The following is a 23,794-nucleotide window of genomic DNA, read 5'->3' on the forward strand; positions in this document are numbered from 1 at the left end:
TGACCCTCACAGACAGTACACACTGACCTCACAGACACAGACAGTACACACTGACCCTCACAGACACAGACAGTACACACTGACCCTCACAGACAGTACACACTGACCTCACAGACACAGACAGTACACACTGACCCTCACAGACACAGGCAGTACACACTGACCCTCACAGACACAGACAGTACACACTGACCCTCACAGACAGTACACACTGACCTCACAGACAGTACACACTGACCCTCACAGACACAGACAGTACACACTGACCCTCACAGACAGTACACACTGGCCCTCACAGACAGTACACACTGACCCTCACAGACACAGACAGTACACACTGACCCTCACAGACACAGACAGTACACACTGACCCTCACAGACACAGACAGTACACACTGACCCTCACAGACACAGACAGTACACACTGACCCTCACAGACAGTACACACTGGCCCTCACAGACACAGACAGTACACACTGACCCTCACAGACACAGACAGTACACACTGACCCTCACAGACACAGACAGTACACACTGACCCTCACAGACACAGACAGTACACACTGACCCTCACAGACAGTACACACTGGCCCTCACAGACACAGACAGTACACACTGACCCTCACAGACACAGACAGTACACACTGAAAAAACTGAAACGTCTACTCTAATTAAATATCTTATGCGAACACATTTCACATAACTCTATTAGTTTAGTTGAAAGAGAGAGCCATGTTTTGGCTAAGACATGAGGTTTGAGAATAAACCTAATTCTAATTAGTATCTACAAATACTTTGTATATTTTGAAATGTGGTGGACGAATATTGCACTTGAGTACCTCTAACTTTAATTGAGTATTAATGTGCCACATACTTCCCTACATTTATTTGGAAGCTAGTCCTTAGATGCCCTTAGGGCTTAGAGGGACTGGACCCTACTCTCTTCCATAAGTGGGTCAAAAAGGACCCGTATTAGAATAATATGTGTTTTTATGCCATTTTGTCATTTTGGTTAAGAAAAATCACTTGTATAATATTTAGTATTATATTTTGGTTCACACTAGAAATATTTTATATTTAATTTGTCACTATTTCGAATTTTTACATTTTTTTTTACACTTTGAAAAACAACGTATGCGGGTCATTTTGACCCACTTATGGAAGCTTGGGGTAGTAATACAAAAACTACAATTTCTTAAAATCTAAATAACAAATTTGAATGGCATGATATCCAAAACATTTTTTTTGAGGAATAGCTGGAATATGAAATGATACAAAAATGTAATTACAAAGATACTTCAAGAAAACCACCTCACCGGGTCAAAAAAGACCCACTTATGCATCTAAGGGTTGCATAGTATTACGATACATTGTGTATATTGTGCATTGAGTATGTAAAATTAGCACCACCCTGGCTGACTACAATATTAAAATGCTTGCATGTTAATGGGTGCAAATCCTCATTATTGGAACTTAAATTTGATACTTTTTTGGAGATCAAAACAGTTTTCATCTGGGACTTTGACTTGTATTGAAAATGTTACTGTGTTATTGATTATTATTAACCTTGTCCTAATCAGGAGCCACATTGACGAAAAAATATTTTTGCAAGAGCCACAATCCAAAAACGCTCCTTTCCTCCCTGAAACCATTATGCATTTGAGAATATGGATAATAGTAATATGTTACTAAGGAATGAAAAGCATAATGTACAGTGCAATAACTGTGATTTATTATTTTCACTGCAACCACAAAACACACATTGCTGACTGCCCATAACAACAGATAACAGACAGCATGGTTACTGATCACCACAGGGTGCCTCTGTCGCTCTTTCACTCGTATTAGTGTGGAATACGTTTTTTTGAGCAGTTCGGTTCTGTTTGAGTCTCGCCAGCTTTTCCGCCCTCAACTCTCCACCTTTCGGAAAGTCGGTACTGAACTTCGGGTGTTTTGTGTCGTGATGGCGCTGCAAATTGGACCTTTTAAATTGTGAAATGACGTTGTCACAAAGCAGGCAGATGCATTTTCCCGAACCAGTGGAGACGAAGAAAAACTCGAGTTCCCAGTCCTCTTTAAATGTTCGATATTCCTCTTCATATTTTCGTTTCCTATATTCCTTTACCATTTTTGCATAGTGCTGTAAGCTAGTTTTCCCAGTGTGACGGAGCAATTATCTCGCGCACCTGCAATCAGAGCGCGGGGGGGGGGGTGAGCGGGGTCAGAACACAATGAGAAACAGCAGATTCATGTTTGTCTGCTTGAATAGGCAAATGTTACCTGGCTCACTGGTGGGAATCCTGTGAACGAGAAACAAGACAAGGAATGCCTTCTAATGACGGTGCTGACCAGGGTGTTAGTTCAGCTCAAAGAAAGAAACTACCAAATGTATAACATCTCATTTTCAATCATTCTGATTATTTCACTAAATGTTGAGGAATACGAAACGTGTACGGACAAAACTGAAAACAATGAAACTTCATGACAGACGCTAAGATTAGGTCGTGATCCCTTTTCAAGTGGATCCAATCATCATGGAAAGGATCTTCAGCTGCAGGTCCAATGAGGACAGACCTGGTCCCATCATGGAAAGGATCTTCAGCTGCAGGTCCAATGAGGACAGACCTGACCCATCACACCAGAAGGGACAACATTCATCGATATTCATTTGACACTGGTTCGTCTTTTGGACTCCACGATTTCCCAACCTTTGATGAAGTGATCTGGACAGAACATCACTTAATATATGTTATGTACAATTTATAATCTGTATGATTTTATCCGGATTTATTTATGTATTCATTTATTTAGTTATTATTATTTTCTTTTATCTATTTTCTTTTTTTTCCGAACTGTAATTGCACCAGTATGTCTATGGTAACATGTATTTTCTTTGTATGTTAAGTTGTGCTGTGACTGCCGTGTATCGGACAAAACAACCTTGAATCTGTATTTAAGGGAAGCTGAACTTTGATGGATTAGAGAGCTTGGAAAAACATCGTTTGTGTGGTATTTAAGACATTCTCTATTTATTGTATTTATTGACCCACAAACATATTATTGTTTGTTGTATTTAATTAAATGTATTATGTCAACATATTTCACATAACTGTATTAGGTTAGTTACAAGCAATAATATTAAGTTTTAACAAAAATCAACTTAATATTATTGCTTTCTACTAACCTAATACAGTTATGTGAAATGTGTGTGCACGCATGCACGCACGCACACACACACACACGCACGCACGCACACACACACACACACACACACACACACACACACACACACACACACACACACACACACACACACACACACACACACACACACACACACACACACACACACACACACACACACACACACACACGCACACGCACACACACTGGCTCTAGTTAATCAAAGGCAGTAGAGAGAACAGAGTCAAAGCTGCAGGTTGAGAGCATCCTCAGAAGCACCAGCATGTTGCACGACACAACGGAGAAAATCCATCTACACTTGTTCGTTTTTTTTCAACATTTCAGTATTTTCAGTGAAGTTCCTTCCTGTTCTTATTCCACTTCAAACCTTTCTGGATCCAACACAAAGTATTTTAGGTTCCATCACAGTTTATACTCACTTTAAACAAAAATAAGAAACAGAATGTAGAATATTCAATGGCCACTGAATAGTTTGTTTGACTCTGTCCCTGAATAATGAATGTAGTCTGGACACCATTTTTAAACCACAATATCACTTACTATATTTTATGTATACAATGTATAATCTTGTGTTTTTTTCTCTAAACCTGATTTTGACATATCAGAGCTTTAATCTTAAACTCTCCTCTCTAATCCGATCAGTGTTTTTGAACATAAAACCAAAACAGATTATTGTCAACATCTTATTGTAAACAGATAATCCCTTTATGTGTAGCCTGTTGTAATTGATCAAAGCAATCCTTTGTTGATCCTGGAACCAAGACAGAGCGAGCAGGCAGGGCCTTCACCTTTGTGTGTATTGGAGTATCTGATCCACTATCTGATGGAGGAAATGGCCTGGAAGTGTCAGTCAGTCACTTGCTAGGGCAGAGGAAGTCACACCGGCTGAAGCAGGAAGTCGTCACCAGGACCCAGCTGACTGAAGCCCTGCATTGTATGTGAGGTATGTTCTTCACAGGCAGTCACATTTCTTTCTCTCACAAGCAGCCTGAGGAGCATCCTCCACTGAAGTTGTCCTCAGCGGTTTAGCCTGAGGTGATCCCTCTAGGCCTGAACAATTACATTGGAATTGTAACATTGAAGTGCAACACTTGTGTTAAAATACCATTTTGAATGTTGTATTGTGGGTTTGTACAGTAGTGATACAAATACAATTACACAGAGTACATTCAACACATTCGTTTGGTAACAATTCTCATTAATCATTGATTTGATAATTTTTCAATGATTATGGGAATATTGATGACAGGGGGCAACAAGATGACGCAGTTTAAACAGGGGCAGTTTCATCTTAAAATAAAAAGTAATAATCACTGTGGTATCTTAGAAACAAAGGAGGAGGTGTTGTCGTGCAAAGCTCTCAGGAAGCAGGCTGGGATGGAGGTTAGGGTACATTTTAGTTACACCAGAGATCCTGTCTGGTTACCATTAAAGATTAAAGGGGCTACAATTAATTATGGCCTTCAGGTTTGTCATTAGCGATGCTAACGGCTAGGTTGTAGATATGGTACCGCCACTTTGTAGCTTGGTCCACCATTGCTCCACCATTGGTCCTGACATCCGAAAGATTATGACACATATTGGATGGCTTGAGAATGTGGCACACACATATCATGTTCCTTAATTCTCTTCCACCATCATCAGGGTGAAATGTCTTTGTGGTTTGGACCGGGTAATAATAATAAACGAATGCACGTTGGTCTAGTTTTCATAGTGTTCCTATTTCCTAATGCTTTGATTTGATGTGTGTGTGTGTGTGTGTGTGTGTGTGTGTGTGTGTGTGTGTGTGTGTGTGTGTGTGTGTGTGTGTGTGTGTGTGTGTGTGTGTGTGTGTGTGTGTGTGTGTGTGTGTGTGTGTGTGCCGTTGCTGGGATGTTTTGGGAATGCTTATGCCGTTTGAATGCTGCCTGTTATCACAGCCCATCCACACTGCTCCACCATCACTGAGTTAATGTGTAACCAGCGATGAGACCTGGGGAGGGAGCATTCCGGGATCAGTCACTCCTCACACTTCACTGTGTTGCTCTCCTCTCTCCAGACCTCTGCTTGTTTGATGGCAATGAAACAATTGAGTTGGCAGGTTGCAGCCCCCCCCCCCCCCCCCAGCCCACACTCCCCACACATGAGATGGTATCTAGGGACACAAATATGACCAGATGTCTTATAAACAACTTTACAACCAGAGAGCTATGTATGACAGACATCAATGCAATGATGACTTTTCACGTGTCATGTTGAATATGTTTGCATTTTTGTCTTCCCAGTATGTGCTTTGTATTTGATTACTTTTAAACTGCTTTGTGAAATGATGGGAGGGTATTTTAAACTTTTTAGATACAGTATGTTGCAGTAAATAAACATATTGGTGTGACAAAATGTCAAGATCAGTTAACTTGTATGGTGGGAACTAATCTAAAGCAATAATAATAATAATAATAATACATTTGATTTATATAGCACTTTTGCTGGTGCTCAAAGCGCAATAATATTAAGTTGAACCTAAGATCTGTTATTTAATCCTAATACTATTGCTTTCAACTAACCTGATACAGTGAGGGGAAATCTGTTGACACAACACATTTAATTAAATGCAACTTTTCAGTGTTTTCAGAGTATAATGTCTTCTCTGGACGATGTCTAGTCTAATCGAATAATCCTAATAGGCGCGTTCACACTGCGGTACTTTTCCCACAAAGGTTCATGCGAACTTAGTTCATGATCGCGTTCACACCAAAAAGAGCCGGTACTAAAAGTAGTTCATGCGAACCTTTTTACCCCCTCGAAAGTCCCTGCTAGAAAGCAGGGACTTTCGAGCGGCTCTTTTGTGAGAAAAGAGCTATATTTCTGATTGGCTGGGCGGATTGCAAACCACGCCCCGTAAAACTCACAAAAAGTTTTGTGAAGCCGCCATTTTATTATCCTCGCATTAGCATTATTAGCATTAGCATTAGCCCAGCGCAGAAACGCAGAGAGACTAACTTATGGCAACACAAAATAAAACATGGGAGCGGTGGAGATGAGGAGGTGTCGGCGTTCTGGCGATTTACTCGGAAGGCTTCAGTAGAAGCTGCTGGGACTCCCAGCAGCTTCTACTGAAGCCAGTCCCTAACTCCGGGGACTTCCGGCCGGGGACTTTGGGCGGCAGTATACGCCGTGAAGTGGTTTGCTGCCTGCCAGTAAACCCAAAGCAGAAGAAGAAGAAGTGACGTCAGCGGCTTCATTTGCCTAATCCTCCCCCAGGGACTTTTTCTGGTGTGAACGCGATCTGTACTTAGTTCATGCGAACTAAAGAGTTCGCATGAACTAAGTTCGCATGAACCTTTGTGGGAAAAGTACTGCAGTGTGAATGCGCCTATTGATTTCATATTTGATCAAGGTAGCTCTAATATTACTTTGGAGGGTTTGGAGGTGACCAGAAAGAATGTGCAGCAAACTGGGGCTGTGGACTTTGTGAGACGAGCGTATTTAAATGGCAGGCAGGGTGTAACTATTAGAAATGCCAGATTCTCACAAGCTCTCCAACACCGTGGATGTGCAATACAAAGTTATCATTTCAAATGAGTTTGTGGGCTACATGTATCTCCACTTCTTCCTGGTGCAATGACATGATCAATTCTTAACTACTGGCGATAGCTTCAAACAGAAGACAATAGATCACTTCATTAGATCATTATGTCTTTTAGCCTCTTTTGGCAAATAATGTCCTCTCATTGTTAACCAGTCCATTTAAACATAAATACTTACTGTTATATGTTTACAAAAGGTGGTGGTGGGGGGGGGGGGGGGAGTTATTAGCATTATTAAATTGCTACAATATATACATATATATATATATATATATATATATTATGTTTAAATAATACTGTGATTCTTTTTTACTTCAATATTTTATTTCTTTTCTTTTGTGACTTTTCAAAGTGCTCTCTGTGCTCATGTTGGTGTCTCGGCGTGAGCACAGGAGCACAGGGTGTCGCAGGCAGCTGGTCATGTTTTGGGGAAGATGAAGTCAGCACCTGATGGACAGGCAGCGAATGAATTTGTGCCGCTGCATTTCAGCTTTTATGCTGCTGTAGTTTTATTTAAAGTTTGGGAGGTGTAATAAAATCTTATCTCTTGCTTTCACTGTGGACAAGTTGGCTCTAAACTGCCGTCTCTGGGGCGCACTAAGTGTCTGTTTGCCCCCGGCTCATAAACACAAGGCCTGATTAGCTTCAGGAGAACAAATCAATAAAAGCAGCTGCTGCTCGCAGAGCATGGAGCGTGCAACAACATCAAACAAGCTCAAATGTTAACATTTATAAGTTGAACGAAGGCTTCTTATGATGCACTTCCACAATTGGATAATGTGCACTTTTTATTCTGTCAGATTGGGTCGTTTGATGACAGTTTTCATGTAATGCTGGGAATAACAGGAAATAACAAAAAGAGGTGCAATTTGAACAAGTGGTCCTGGGATGTATGAGGAAATGCATCAACGTCTGTTCCGATTGGGTGCTAACGTTTACTTGGTTTTGATATGATACCAAACAACAGCCTACTTCCAGGAAGGTGAGCCCAACAGCGGCTCTCGTGGTTTCATGAGTCGCAAGCTGCCGTTTCACAGACAATCAGAAACAGAGACATACAAACAATAAGATCTTTCAAATGAAGTTGTTGGCCTCTTGCTGTTGAGCGTGGCTCAGTGAGCCGCGATGTTTCTGTCGCTGATCTGTCGCTGGCTCAGAACGTCCCTCAGTGTTGCTCGTTGTAACAGAACGAGAGGAGGAAATGTGTTTCAAAGCTCTGACCGAGAGCACAGCATCTCTGCATGGATCCCATGGAGCGACACAATGCGAATCCAACTTGTAATCAGCTTTCTGAATAAACAACTAATTAGCCCTCCGCCTGCCCTAATGACGTGCTGACAAACACATGGCGCGAAACACCGGCCTGATAAACAGCAGGAGCTGACCGTTTATTCAGACTCTTATCTCAGTGGAGTTTAGACAAAGACGTGATTAGAAACAGAGGAAAGTCAACAGTGTGGGGGAGGGGTGGGGGAGGAAGTGTGTCGTGACAGGCTACCTCCCATCCCTAATATGAGAGGGGGCTAAGTCTATGTATGTATGGACTCATTAATAGGCTTTATTTGGTCGTAGTCCAACAAACAAAGTTTCTAATTCAAGGTTTATTTTTAATTATTTACGCCTCTTCGTTTGATTGTTTTTGTCGCCTAATGCATTTCAGATGAACTTGAGCAAATCTTTTATACGCACCGCGCACAAATCATGTGAAAGGAACGGCACTGCATCCCCTGCCGTCGGATACATTCATGGGTCCATTAGCAGCCTTAAAACACGGTGGGTCTCCGACGTGCACAAATATGTGTTGTACTTCTTTTATCTTCTCCTTTTACTCACCATCAGTAATGCATTCTGTTTCTGGCCTCGCTCCATCTCTTAACGTTATGCCAGGCTCTACTATTCAGCCTTCATTTTGCACAGAGACCCAACTTGTTCACATTCTGGATCAGTGATATGAGGTGACTGAATAGCATCAATATCACAGAAGTACAGCATCGTCTGAATACTTTTTCAGTGATGTGTTCAACACGGCTCTTAATGCTCCCTTTTGTGGGCTGTGCATTGTGATGATGAGATGTAAGTGCTTCCCTGGTATGTAAGTGCAGTGGGTCGGATCATTCGGTAGCCCTGAGCGCAACTCAACCACATCCTTTACTCAGATATGGTGCTGCTTTTCTCAAATACTGCGATACAGTGATGCATCCCAAGTTGTGGAAGGAATGTATCTCACTGAGCTCACGCAGCAGAGTCCTCCAGCATGCCCTGCAATGCCACCTTTTCAAAATGTAGATGGGTGATATGTTTTAAAGGTCATCCATGTTAATGGTTTCAATGCCACATGTTTTTTAAATGGAATGGTGGCAACACTTGTGCATAAACTGTAATGTCCAATCAATACGGTTCCATTTCTGTGGGAGTGTGGTCCAATCCAAACGTTGACATGACGTCCAACCAAAGACACCCTTCACCTTAGGTTGTTGAGTAAAAACATTAGTAAAAATGTACGTGCATAAGATAAGATATACTTTATTTATCCCAAATTGGTATTACTTCCTCACGGCAGCATCATAAAACAAGGCATTGGACATCATAAGAATTTAAAAAGTAAAAAGAAACACTTATCAAATATGAACATTTCAAAAATAAAAATAATACAGAACTAATGAGTAGAAAATATACAAGTTGAAAGTGATGGCATATTAAATTAAATTAGTGCTGTCAAAATTATCGCGTTAACGGCGGTAATAAATGTTTTGAATTAATTGCGTTGAAATATTTAACGCATTTAACGCATGTGCAGAATGGCCCGCCCCATACGTGCCACCAGTGGCAGCGCCAGGGTATGGCTGGGGTAGGCTACACCCATACCAAGAAATGGCTTAGCCCCACCATGAAAAATGATGTCAAAGTAAGCAAAATAAAGTCTGCCAACTCACGGAGTAAATTGCACAGACAGCAGTTAGTAAGATTGATTTCAGTAGCCACGGTTTTGAAAACTTTTGTTACGTAGTGATCGTCTTCTCAATAGAACATCTTTGATAACGGCGTGGTGTTGTTGCAGGAAGTCCCGACGCAGAATACTCTTGCTGTAGTACAGAGCAGAGCCATATAATAGTAATAATATGGCTCTGGTACAGGGGTGCACATAACTGGTACGCAGGTTATGTGCGTAATCTGAAATGCGTACCGTCACTTGTGTCACAAAGCGCATTGGCGTACCGACGTACTTGTGAAGCTTTTCCAGAAGGCGGTTAGATCACCGGACGACAGAGTCGGTCTCCGTGTGCACAGACAGGGCTGCTGTTAACGTCGGTCTGTACAACGGAACTGTGCCAAAACTACGCCAACCGGCTGCGGAGGGAGACTCCCCCCTTCACTGGAGAACTGCGCTAAAACAGCTGATCACAACGTTCACACTCTGTGGTCACGAAGTACTCCACTAGTAAGTAAAAGATTAGCACATGTTGTACTTTGTACTGCATTGCATAGACAGATGGAAAACAGACAGATGTTTGATTATTTTGGCTAATAGCTATTTTATTCACCATAAAGCACACTGTCCCATACAGAATGAATCCTCCGTTTGTACATACAAATTGCAAAGTTCAGTTATTTCGGGCGGCAAATAGTGTGGTAGGAGCATATCAGTAGCTGTGCTTGGTCAGAAAGCCCACTGAGGGAGTGTGCTCTGGGAAACTGAAGTCAGCCTCACGTGTCAGAGCTCAGGGCCATCACTCTGAGACATCAGGGGAGCGTGCCTCACTCTGCAGAGCCGAGTGCTTCCTGATCAACTTTACTGCCGGAGCAGAGGGTTTCACCGAGCAGTCCATTTCACTCTGTCCATGTTGTGTTAACAGGCAGCACCATGGGTGCAGCCTGCAGAAAACAGCCTATCAGAGCCAATGAAGAGCCTGCTCCTTTAAACATGAAGGGCTTCCTGTGCCTCCCTTCCCCAAGCACAGTGTATGGGTTCATGTCGTCCGGCCTGTGTTCCGATGACACTCCAGGCCAGTGCGGGTCCAGGTTTGAACCTTGAAAGCACACATCTGATATTGCTCAACTAACTGGTCTGTAGCACCGTGCACATACATGCATGTTGATGTGTCTGGTTCACGCCTCCTGCCAGCTCAACAGACCACTGGTTCTTTGCATGCTGCTCATGCCATCTCGGTCCGTCTCCGCTGGTCGACTGCTTTTAGGATCATTTGAAGGTCTGTCCACAGGTCCATACAGTCAGCTGGTTCACAGATCTGTCTTTCAGTGTCAGTCAGTGGAACATTGGGAACAATGGCATGACGTGACCAACAAAGAATATATATATATCCTTTATTTAACCGGGTAAACACCCATTTAGATTACAATCTCTATTCCAAGAGTGACCTGGGCAAGAAGGGCAGCATGAACACAGTTACACCAGAGAGGACACAGACTCTACAGGCAGACAAATACAGCTGTACAACACAAAAATGGCCCATTAGCCAGTCAATATGCAAAATAACATAAACTATTCAAAATCATTCAAAACTGGCAACATTGTTTGTTTAGTCAATTTATTGAACATGTCAGAAACAAAACAAATATATAACAATAATATATATATATTCTCCTTTTTTCACTCAGATTAATAATTATAACAAAGTACCAAAAAAATTAAATAATAACAAAAAAAAAAAGAAATAATAATAATAATTTTCAGATATTCTCTGTTCATGTTCAACAGGGGCAAGAAGAACATTTAAAACGACTTCAATGTTGGGATATACGAACACTCACATGAATGCTTTCTTGTTCTCTGGCCTTTAGGATGGACTTGAATTCCCCACGGTGACAACACCTGAGAGTTTCAGCTGCTTCTGTACAGTATTCCAAGCAGAGGGGGCAGCGTGTTTAAAAGCTGTTTCACCCAACAAGAAGTTGTAATGACACAGAAATGGCCTCAAAGCGTATCACTTGTTGTGGGGGGCTTGTTCTCTGCCCATTGCGTACATCCTGCCAGTCAGTACCGTGCATGTGCAACTCTTAATGATGACTAATGATTTATGCGTCTTACATTGACAACAACATAATGAGTGAGCCATTTTGATTCTTTCTCATCTCTGCCGTGACCAGGGTTTAACAACAACACCAATGAAATCACATCCATACAGGGTTCGCAGAATAAAGCTGTTATATGTATAATATATATATATGTGTGTATGTTGTTCTTAACACAGTGGGTTATCAGTGTTCATCATACGTAAGGTATCAGAATCTATACTAGAGATCTTGAATTGTGTTGTGTCTCGAATGCAATAAATAACCAATGTATAACCATTAAGAAAGTATATTTCTTAAAGCATGTTTCTCTTTTATCCAGTGGATCATATTCTTCCAAACGCTTCTGTCAGAACCTCCAGATCCATGTTTGGAGACCAATTCACTTAAGTGACCTGTGTTGTGTTCACATATTCCTTCAGCTGTCAGAGGGGAGACTGTGAACAAGTGAAACCTCTAAGTATTCTACAGGCAGTGAAACACCAACACAGTTGTTGTTGTTGTTGTTGTTGTTGTTGTTGTTATTATTGTGTGAGGACAGATAGAGATAGCAGTAAATACAAGACACACCCAAAACACAAGTGGTGTCAGAGCTGTACGTTTCAACAGGAATCGACTTCAAATTAAATGAAATAACACAAATATTACAACAGTTTGACACAAGATAACAATACAAATACAAATAGGAGTCAGGTGCAGATAATAGCATCACAATGAGAACAATAGACTCACCCATTGGTTAGCAGTTACTCAATTCAGATCGTTGGTTTTGAAAGATTTTTTAAATGTTCAAACTTGTTTTTAACTAATAAATCTCATTGCAACTGTTACAATTATTATAAGAGAGGAATCTTTACATGTATGCTCTCTGCAAACAATTATAAAATAATAATGATAGGTCAAAAGCCATGAGAATGTTTGAAGGTACTGATTACAGAAGTGGAAATGTGTAATTGTAACTTGCAGTATGTTCGGTGTATTCTGCATGTTAATTGCCTCCATGCTGGGCGGCTAAGCTGTTGGCCTCGCTGGTCAGAGAGCTGTTGGAGGCCGACAGCAGCAGCAGCCTCCCTGCCTCTGAGAACTGTCAGCCACACCACAGGTGTTGATTTATACCATTAATAATTCACAAAGTTGCTTGCTCTCTTCTGTGTTGGCCAGATGCCTCTCTGCCCTGCCAGAGCGTGTCAGCTGCACACTGAACTGGGCATGTCACAGATGCAGAAATAAGACATAAATATTTTAGAAAATATACACCAGAAATAGCCAGTGGACAGGCTGCACATCTGAGAGGACTGCCATGTTTTAGTGGCCATCTTCTCTTGTGCACTAGAGGTGGGGGAGAGATGGAGGACGGTGGCAGGCAGGAGAGCACGCATCTCCTGTTCCTCTGATTGCTGCTCTCTAATGAGCATGGCGGACGGTGAATCTTTTCAGAGCAAATTGTTGAAGACATCTGGCCAAGCTTTCTCTCTGATGCAGCTGAAATGTCCCTCTAGATGGCGTTGTCATGGCAACCTCTAACTGCTATTCAGCAGCGTTGTGGTTTGAAAGGTTTAGGGTCCATAGTTGAAAATCCATTTGGGCCCGTAGCAGAGCGCTCTGCACTCCACTCCCCAAGCTGGAGGTGCAATAAATCGTCCGTGCCCGAGGAAAAATAGATTTTCTTTATGAATTGATGGCACTGTTGTTTGCCTTTGTCATAAGGGCCTTATTAGTGGTAACACAATGGAGTGTTTGGCAATGTAGTATCTTGGAAAATCTAGCCCTAATGGAAAAGACGTTTTTTTTTTTGTCAAATTCTTATATAAGGTTCTACATGAATTACTGTTTTTGGAGTCAGACATTTATTACAATTTTCTAAACAAAATATAGAAATTGCAATAAATTTGTACACTGCTCTACAAGACTACACCTAAGTAGCTCTAGTGGAGAAATGATGGTGGGGTGAAGTGGAGGGGGATGGGGGGGCTTAGGTCCGTCCCCACTGTTAGCTCCCCACAACAACACTTAATGACCCCTGCACTTCAGCTGAGATGAGACACTCCATCCACAGAATTATCTGAAGGGCGCCGTGTTTGAGAAAATTATCTCATCCTCAGAGACAAAATTGCAGGGAACTTGTGATACAATTAGCATACTTTGGTCCTTTGGCGCATTTTTCAATTACGAAAGCCAATATCATCCACCATGACATGTGTTCAGATTCAGCCGTCCAACACACTCGCAAGATTCATGAGCTGTTCTGCATTTGCCTAAACAAAATATGTAATTGTTACGGCACCGAGCACAGGTGCTGAATAACATGGGCCTGATGAATGTGATGTTATTATCATGAGGTATCACCAGACACACAGGGGGATGCAGCGAGCGGGGTCCAAAGCCCCTTCGTCACGCAGGGAAAACATTGGGGAACACTTTATATCAAGGGACACAAATTAACATCAACTAGTTGTTCATTAACATGCATATTAGCAGTATAGTGGCTCTTTATTAGTCATTATAAAACACTTATTAATGCCTTATCCTGCGAGTAATAAGCCATTAGTTGAGAGCTTTTCCTCAATAACTCTCTAATTAGTGCTGATTTGTTGCAAGTAAGGAAGTTGTTGTAATGCTCTGCTCAATATGGGCCTAATAAGGCAGTATTAGCACAAGAATAGTAATTTTGAGTTATTTAGACACAATTAACACTTATACTTTCATGTCTTGTTACATAAGAAGACGTCATATTAAGTGTTATTATGGGAGAATTGCTATTCTTATGCTACTACTGCCTTATTAGGCCCTTATTGAGCGGAGCATATTAAGACCAAAGCTCACGTACAACTACTTCCTTACTTGCAACAAATCAGCACTAATTACAGGGTTATTGAGGAAAAGCTCTCAACTAATGGCTTATTACTTGTAGAATATGGTCGTGCAGAATAAGGCATTAATAAGTGTTTTATAACGACTAATAAAGAGCCAATATACTGCGTTATCATTCTAACACCAGATCAAAGAAAGGACTGCCTCTCATAAAGAGATACAGCGTGTCACCTTAAGGAAGGACCTCGGGGCTACACAGGTCTTATAACATAATCTTCGCTGCATAGAGTAGAGGAAATGCTTCCTTTGTGTAAATACAACCTTTGTAATTGAAAGGGAACGATCACGCTCAGTTCATGTTAGTGTAGAGTCTTTACTGTGACGTGTTTCCATGCTTTAAGGATCAAAAAGCGCTTTCTTTCTGTGATTGGTCGACCGCTTAGAGATGTGTCGGAGACGCCCCGCCTCTCGGCCTATCACGTACGAATTGTTGCAGCGCTGGCCAATAGAAGCGGAAGTGTTACATAATGATGTCACTATGTCCTGGAAATTAACAAAGGAGTCCAATGGAGATGTTTCAGGCAGCGGGGGAACTCACTCTGGAGGGAACTTTAAGATGGTAGCTGTTGCAGAGCGTGTACGTGCACACACACCGATAGAACACACTGCAGGGAAGAGACACGCCCAGAAGCATCAGGGACTCTTTTCAATAATTAAGAGGAATTATTATGTTTACAATGAATTCCTCTGAAAGTCAGTACACTAGGTTTTAACAAAGTACTGTAGCTTCATCTACTGAACTTTACCAATTACAATTGAAAAAAATAATTTGTGATTGATCCAAAGGGTCCTAGCTCAAAAAGATATGCTGTGGACGCCTTCAAACTAACGATTATCAAGTAACACCCAACCCAGAAATGATTCTTTGATCCAACTGTGTGCAAAAGGGACACGGGGGAAACATGGTGAAAATATTCAGCAAGCTTTATTTATAGTAATACGTGAAAGCTAGGGTGGGGCATGTATTTTAGAATGTTTTTGTAATATTTGTTTAAATACTAAATGACATCTTGAAGGCATGCAATACATCAAATCCTCTGAATATTGATGTGTGCCTGTCGCAGGAATGTAATGTTAATAATTGAATTATAATCAACTTTATTTATATGGCACCTTTCAAAACAGAGTCACAGAGTGCTTTCCCATGAAACAGAACACTGTTCAAATATACAAGGAACAAGTTAAAAATGAACTAAAGATACAAATAATAATAATAATAACATAAATAAAATCATATTAAAGCAATTCAGAAAAAGTGGACAGAATATTTCCGTTTAAATGTAGCTCCAGCGATCCCTGCACTCGCTCAGATGTATGATGATTAATCTCTCAGCGTCCAACCTTGACGTGAGTTATTCACAGCTGAAGAGTTACAAATGTGCTGAAGGCATATGCATCACCGGCTCATGTGACCATCAATTGCATTTCCCCCTGACCTAATTGCCTTACGTTTGTCCGTGTTCAATACAAAGTCTCTTTGCTGCCAGATGACATCCATTGTCTCGCCACCGCGCACAGACACGAAGATTGCTTCAAGATTCTGCTCATTATGATGTCTCTGCCTCTGACTATATAACAAAGCAATGGAGCCACACACACACACACACACACACACACACACACACACACACACACACACACACACACACACACACACACACACACACACACACACACCACACACACACACACACACACACACACACACACACCACACACACACACACACGGTACGTAGACAACGGAGCTGTTGTAAAACTTTTTATTTCTGCAGTCACCTTCACCATTAATCTTTCTTCAAAGTGAAAATATGTCAACAATAACACTGGCAGCATTCAACCTAACCCCCCCCCAGGGCTCAGAGTCAACAACAAGCCATAATGTGTCTGAGACTGAGCATAGGCCTAATGTCATGATCAACTCAATACTGTTTACATTATATATCTTTATTGAACAAGGACCATGCATGAAATACAGTAATATCAGAAAGATAAAAGATGCTTTGGGCCAGATTATAGCTAAAGCTCATTTCCATCTGCAGTCAAATAATAGTAATCGCCAGCATATCAAGTGGAGTCCATGGGGGCGCGATGATTGGTCAGTTAAAGACTCAACATTCAAAGGTTTTATTGTCACATGCAGTTTTGCCAATCAAAATCTCAAGTCCCGAGCTCCTCCAACAATGCAATATTAATATAGAAACAGATACAAGTCAAATGCAGAAAAATATATACATGTAAAACAAAGTAAGATACAAATAAAACAGATTGTAAAACAAAATATTTTGCAGTTGAATGAGATAACAAATTGCATATTGTAATAATATAGAATATAAATAAGTTTACTGTACAGATGAATGCCATATAGATAAGTAAGTAATCGATAGATCAGGAGATTAGCAGTTGTATTGCCTGTGGAATGAAACTGTCCCTTTATTCCAATCTATTCGGGAATATCATCGAACTAACTAACTAACTAACTAACTAACTAACTAACTAACTAACTAACCCTTTTCAACATTCAGGTGCAGTTTTAGGAAGTCCTTAGTGTAGCAAAATGTAATGTAAAGTGTGTTTGTGTTTGTTATTTAACGTAACCACAATCTTTTTGGACGTTTTGACCAAAAAATAAAAGTTCATTTAAAATGAATCATGCCAGGTTAGGAGTATATTTAATTATTTACATCCAATCATATTTCTTTTCATTCATAGACATAATTCACATTCTGAAAATAGTATTGTTTTATAAAGGCCCTGACCTAATTCATCCCCTTTGTATACTTGTAGACATTAGTAAATAATCATGTACATTTTTTCGCCTTTTTAAAACACGCAAAATTCCAAAGTGATTCACAGTGAGCTGTGAGCCTTGACTCTTAGGGTCCTACACTAAAACTAAAGAATAAGCAGGATGATAGTGAAGCAGAGTTTCAAAAGAGCTCTCAATTCATTGGATTTCTCATCAGTGTGGTAATAGCTTATAATTATGTATTCATACTTGATATAAATATCATAATAATACTATATCGTATACCACTCAGACTTTGGCTTTGCAGTATGTGGTTGTAGCAAGCTCCATTATACAAACCCTGTCTAAGCAGTGCTATTCCTCATGATAAGGACACATTGAAAGCATGTAGCATGTGGGACTTCAATGTGCACTCCTTTCCATCCTTTTCCACTGCATTTGAAGGTCAGTTGCTATAGCAACCCAAGCAGAGAAAGACTAGTGTTTAATTGATCCACTAATGCATTTAGCGGCACACTCACCACTAAGTTGCCTTTGTTTCCAGGTCACATTTTAGGGACAGACATTTACATAAAAGCATTTGCTGCTGCCAGAACCAATCATTATCAGCAGCAGTGTTCTACTTTTTGTCCTTTGGCAACAAATGTGGTATAAACAGTGACTATTAAAAGCTACAATATTGCCTCATCAGGAAATTATTATAATACTAATGCTGGTGGGAAACATAATAAGCTTGGCAGGCCCTGTCTACAACCAGTTAGTAATATGGGAAATGGTAATTAATAGTTGCATTACAAACAAAGCAATCCCCAGGACTCAGTCGCCATTAGACCACTGTATCCTTTGTGTACTTTAACACATGAAGTGCAGGGAACAACAACATCAGAACACATCCGAAGAAATGTATTGTCTCTGCTCTAAAACCATTGATGACCCTAGAAAAAGGATGCACTGAAAAAGATGAAACATTTACTTTATTAAATGTATTATATGAACAGATTTCACATGACTGTATTAGGTTAGTTGAAAGCAATAGAATTGAGTTTGAATAAAAACATATTAGGTCCAACTTAATATTATTGCTTCCAACTAACCTACTGTAATACAGTTCTGTGACATTTCTGGACATAATACATTTAATCAAAGACAACGTTTCAGTATTTTCAGTGTGCGTTTCAGAGGAATTTTAAATGTTTTACACCGGTCGATCGGGAAGAATCGAAAGAAAGGAAAGTAAAACTAAAAGCTAAACTAACCTGTATCTGCTCCGTCCACACTCACAACAACGTGATACAGACAAGACACAACAGCGACTGCATTCGCCATGACACAGACAGTCTGTGTTTTGTTCGTGTTTAACTTTTGTCCACTTTCTGAACAGATATGAGGAGCTGTGAGCTCTGTGTGCTAACAGCTAACGGCTGATGTTTTGGTTTTCTGATTCAACGTCAGTGACGGCAGGCTCAGATCCTCAACGCTGATTGGCTACCGCGCAAACGCGTCATTCGCATCGCGTCCGGTGTGAACGCACCAATGGTCTATGCACGGATAAAGAATGTTTGTTCGAATTTTGAATTTGTAAGAATTGTGCTAAAAATAACTAGTTTTAATGCTAATGTTAAATGTTGCACTTGCATGAAGCTTCAGTGGAAAAGCCTCACAGTTAAAATGGCACTTTTTGTTATCTGCTCACTGCAAGATGTTGTTTTTTTCTTTGTTGTTGTTGCTGTCAACAAAATAATGTACTCATTCACTCAAACAAATGGAAAATAAGCTACATACATTTATATATAGGATTCTAATGAAGGAATGAATGATACTTAAAATGATATGTATGATGTAAATATATATATTTATCGTTTTTGACATGTTAGTTATGTTGTGTTCTTGGTTTAATCAAATTGGAAGTTGCACCAAATGATTGTATGTAATTCAGATGCAATTAGCCGACATAAAAGGCCTCAAATTGGAAGTACTGTATGGGCCGTCTTTTTCACAAAATTCTGCAATAGGTAGATCTCGCCTTTCACCAAGGCCGAGGTCTTGGGTTTAAAAAGGTTGGTGACCACTGGTCTGAATGCTATTTCAGAGTATTTTCTTACCGACAGCCAGGTGCAAACCTTTTTTTCCCTGAGGAAACACGTGCTGCTCTTTCAATAACGATTTGCCGAAACACATGCAATGAAGAAACATCATCAACACATGGGTAGTATTAAAAAAAATGCACCAACTTGACAAATCATGGGCAGTTAGCTAAAAACGCTGCATAAACACATTTTAAGCGTTATATTTATAGTTTTTCGTTTATGCAGCGCTTTTAGTAAACGCTGCGCATGTATCGTAAAGTTGGTGAAGATGTTTTTTCATTTGCATGTGTTTCGGAAAATTTGTGTTTTATGTTTGCATCGTTATTGTAATGTGTGTGCACCTGTGGGCTACCGTATTTCTACCTCAGCATGAAGTTCTTTCACGGGGAGGTTGGACTTTTTTCTAAGCCTGAAAGTCTTAAAGTCTGCAGAGAATATTCATAAATGAAGTCTGTCATGTATTATTACGGAGGCATGTGGCACAGTGGGTGGAGCCTTGGTGTTGGATCAGGGGATCGCAGGTTCAAACCCTACTGCAGTCAGCATGTCGCCCCAAAGTGCTCCTGTGGGGATTGCCCACAGTATTGAGTATGTAAGTCGCTTTGGATAAAATTGTCTAACCAGTAACATGTCATGTAATTAAGCAAAATATTAAGTAGACTTTTTAATGAACAATGTGTTGCCGCCTGGGAAAACATTCCAGGCATTTAAGCTCCCCCTAAATTTGGCAAAACCCTTTAGTCGTAAACATAATCCCTGTCAGGATTACTGTTCAAAACCAACTCTAAGGTGCTGTTTACACGGGAACGAAACGGGTTGTATCTGCTACTTTTCTCTTTCGTATAGCCCGTTTGTTCACACGAGGCCGTAACGGAACCGCGGAAACGGACCCCTAAAACGATAACGGGTCCCAAGGTGGATAGATCTGCGGACGGAACGCTCTGGGGGGCCAAACGGCTCTGTGTGTACGTCCTATACGATCATTTCCTGATACCGTCAAGTCAAATTTCAGACCTGATCTGACAAATAAAGTAATATTGAATCGTATGCATCGTATCGTATACCGATGAAGCCATAGCCCCGCCTCTCCCCACCTCTGCTGCTCACTGCTGTAGCATGGTCAGTAGCTACTGTCAGTAGCTACTGCTACTGCTACTGACCATGCTACATATGTTAGTGCAAAATCTACAGCTCCTCTTCCACAACCATCAGCAACAAGTGGACATGGAGAACATGTTGCTAAATCCACCGCAGAGAATAAACAGAAGGGCAACCAGGGCAACCATGCTCGGGGGTCTTCTTCGCTGCTTTTGGTGTATTTTGAGGCGGAAGTACTGCGCCACTTACAGGCCCGGCATATGTACTACGCGTCTCCAGCGGGTCGAGCGGTTTCGTGTGAAGGGACACATTTATTGAACCGTATCCGTGCGAATGGAAGACTTTTTTGATATCGAATTTGGTTCGTTTGCGTTTCGTTTGCCTTTGCATGGGGTCTAAGAGTCTCTGTTCTTCTTTGCTTTGCAGGATGAATATCTCAACAAGGGTTTCAATAAGTCCGGTATGATCTACATGTAGTTACAACTACATGGCTACATTATTTGTTCCTATAGATTTCTAATGGCCAGTGCCCATGTCACATGATCGTCAACTTTCCAGTCGTTACAACATGTCTGTTACTGAAATTGGTTTGCAAACATTAGCACCCATTTCAGAACCACCGTTACAAATCAAAGCAGCTCCTTTAACATTGTCACGCGATTGATTTTGTTGTTGTTTCGATTGATTTCACAGTGATATCTGCAGTACTCATCAACTAAAAAACACCAGTGTGTCCTTGTTAAATACACAACATTGATTGGTTTAAATTGTGTAGAATGCTTTTCTGTAAGTCAGACTATAGATCCTACACATCCACTGGACGTAGATTCTGATGTAAAATATATGAAAAAGCATTATAATGGCCAAACTATCCTACAATTTGGATTTTTCTCTCGTGGGTTTACCTTATTATTTCCTGCTTCTTTACACATACTCGTACAGGTTAGCTCTGAGTGTTAGCAATGCTTGCTAATGTAAACGCAGACCATATTACGTACAAAACACATCGTGCATTCTTTCTGATAGCAACGTTTTGATAGGGCCGTGGGTGTAAAGCCAGCCCACATTTTAGTAATGTTGTCATGACGCAGCAAATCTGGATCAGCTCTGTTGTACCCCCGTTTTTAGAGATTTGGGTACGGAGGAAAAGAGAAAGGGTTTTGTGTTCGGACACTTTGTGAGTTCCCTTACACACCGGGGACACATATTTATGTATTAAAGACATCAAAAAGTGCATTTTGCATGATAGGAGACATTTAACATACTACATTTTACCCTGTGGACCAATGAAGCTATTACACTTTGTGAGGTTGGGTTGAGTTAACATAGTAATCCACAATTCAGTGCACTTTGAAACACATGCATTTATTTTGGTAGGTAGTTGAAGTAAAGAAAATACTACATAAATATTGAATTTGATGGTTTTGGTTAGTTAAACAGGTTACACAGAGTTTGGAATTAGTTGAGCTTTTGTCAGGGGAATAAAACGTCAATGATTGTACCAATGTTAAAGGAAGGTGCTCTGATTTGTAACGGTGGTTCTGAAATGGGTGCTAATGTTTGCAAACCAATTTCAGCAACAGACATGTTGTAACGACTGGAAAGTTGACGATCATGTGACATGGGCACTGGCCATTAGAAATCTGTAGAAAAAAATGATGTAGCCATGTCAACAAACAATTGTTTCTAATCAGTCTTGTTGCTGTCTTTATTTTTGATCGAATGTGTGATGCCTCTCTCTCTTTATCAGCCACAGTGTTCTTTGTGTCCCTTCGTTCAATGGGGTGAAGAGTAAATGCCCTACTGTAAGCTCTACGATAAGGTTGTTGAACATTATTTAATCGTAATAATATTGATAGGATAAAATCAACTAAAACGTGGGAAAGAATTGTTAAATATGTTGCATGGGAAATGCTAGTAAATAGTTTTTGACTCTAAAATGTCAGAATGTGGCTCAGCCCCCTCTGAAGCAGAGGGAAAGACAGTCAGCCATGAGGTGAGGTAACATGCTGTGGATGTATTTGCCCCATGTCACTTGGAGCCAAAAGACTGTGTGTGCACTATGTGACCAAATCTCACCAGCCATTACCGCAATTTGGAGAAAATTGACGGCAGCACAGAAGCAGGCCTATGAAAAGCAGAAAAGTGCAAGGCTGAGTAATTTCCCTCAAAAACGGGACAGCATGAGCGGGTAAGTGCACGGTGCTTTACAAGTCCCAGCAGATTCCGGTGTATACAGTAAGACATGAGGGGTAATTATTAATTATCCCAGACAGTAATGCTGGAATACATAATTATGTGACAAACATGACATCTTCAATCTTGCCGCTAAGTGATGAATGTCATGAGGAGACTGCAATTAGGTCATCTCATTCATACAGGAGTATGGTAATTGCGAAATTAAAAGCACTTCAGCTCATTTTGGCTTATTCCTCAGAGTTTAGTCTCGAAGGTAGGCTTGTAATCACTGAAGCACACCGGAAAATTAGACCCTGCACAATCACATATTTCAGGTGGAACATTTCAAGCATTTTGTCAACTGTGGAACAGATCCAGCATAGACACAGCTGAATGTAACGGGGCCTGTTGCTACAACATTTGGGGACATAGAGGGATGTGCATTGATGTCATTTTCTCATCGAAAAACTGCCAACATGGTTGTTGATAATCTGCTTTAATTAAAGGCTGTTGAATTTCAGCTTACCAGAGAACCAGTGCTACATGGACATTGACATTTGCCTTATAACAATGAAAATAATTATATTATGATGCAGTCATTATTTGTGTAGGCCGACCTAGAAGTTAGCATTGCAAGGGCTCCCAGACAACGGGACTCTTCCATTGCGTTTTTGAGTATCACAGAGAAAAGGATCTGTGGCAAACACACGTTTATCATACTTTACAAGCTTTGTTCAGCAGGATCATCTCAAGAAATGTACACCACTTAATAATAGTTTAAGCATGAATGCAGAAGTGAAAAGCTAACATAACGCTATTATAACATCTGCATCATGGTCACATGACTTCATGTTACCATCGCTACAGGCAGACTCGAGTTCGACGTGACGTTTTAGGCACTTATTAGCAACCGATGTTTTAAGACGTGATCATTGTTTTCGACGTTTACAACTGGGGTATTTACTGACTTCTTTTATAGTGTAGAACAAATTGAAAAATCTCGTAAGCTTT

The sequence above is a fragment of the Pseudochaenichthys georgianus genome, chromosome 9, assembly GCF_902827115.2.
Source record: "Pseudochaenichthys georgianus chromosome 9, fPseGeo1.2, whole genome shotgun sequence".
NCBI lineage: Eukaryota > Metazoa > Chordata > Actinopteri > Perciformes > Channichthyidae > Pseudochaenichthys > Pseudochaenichthys georgianus.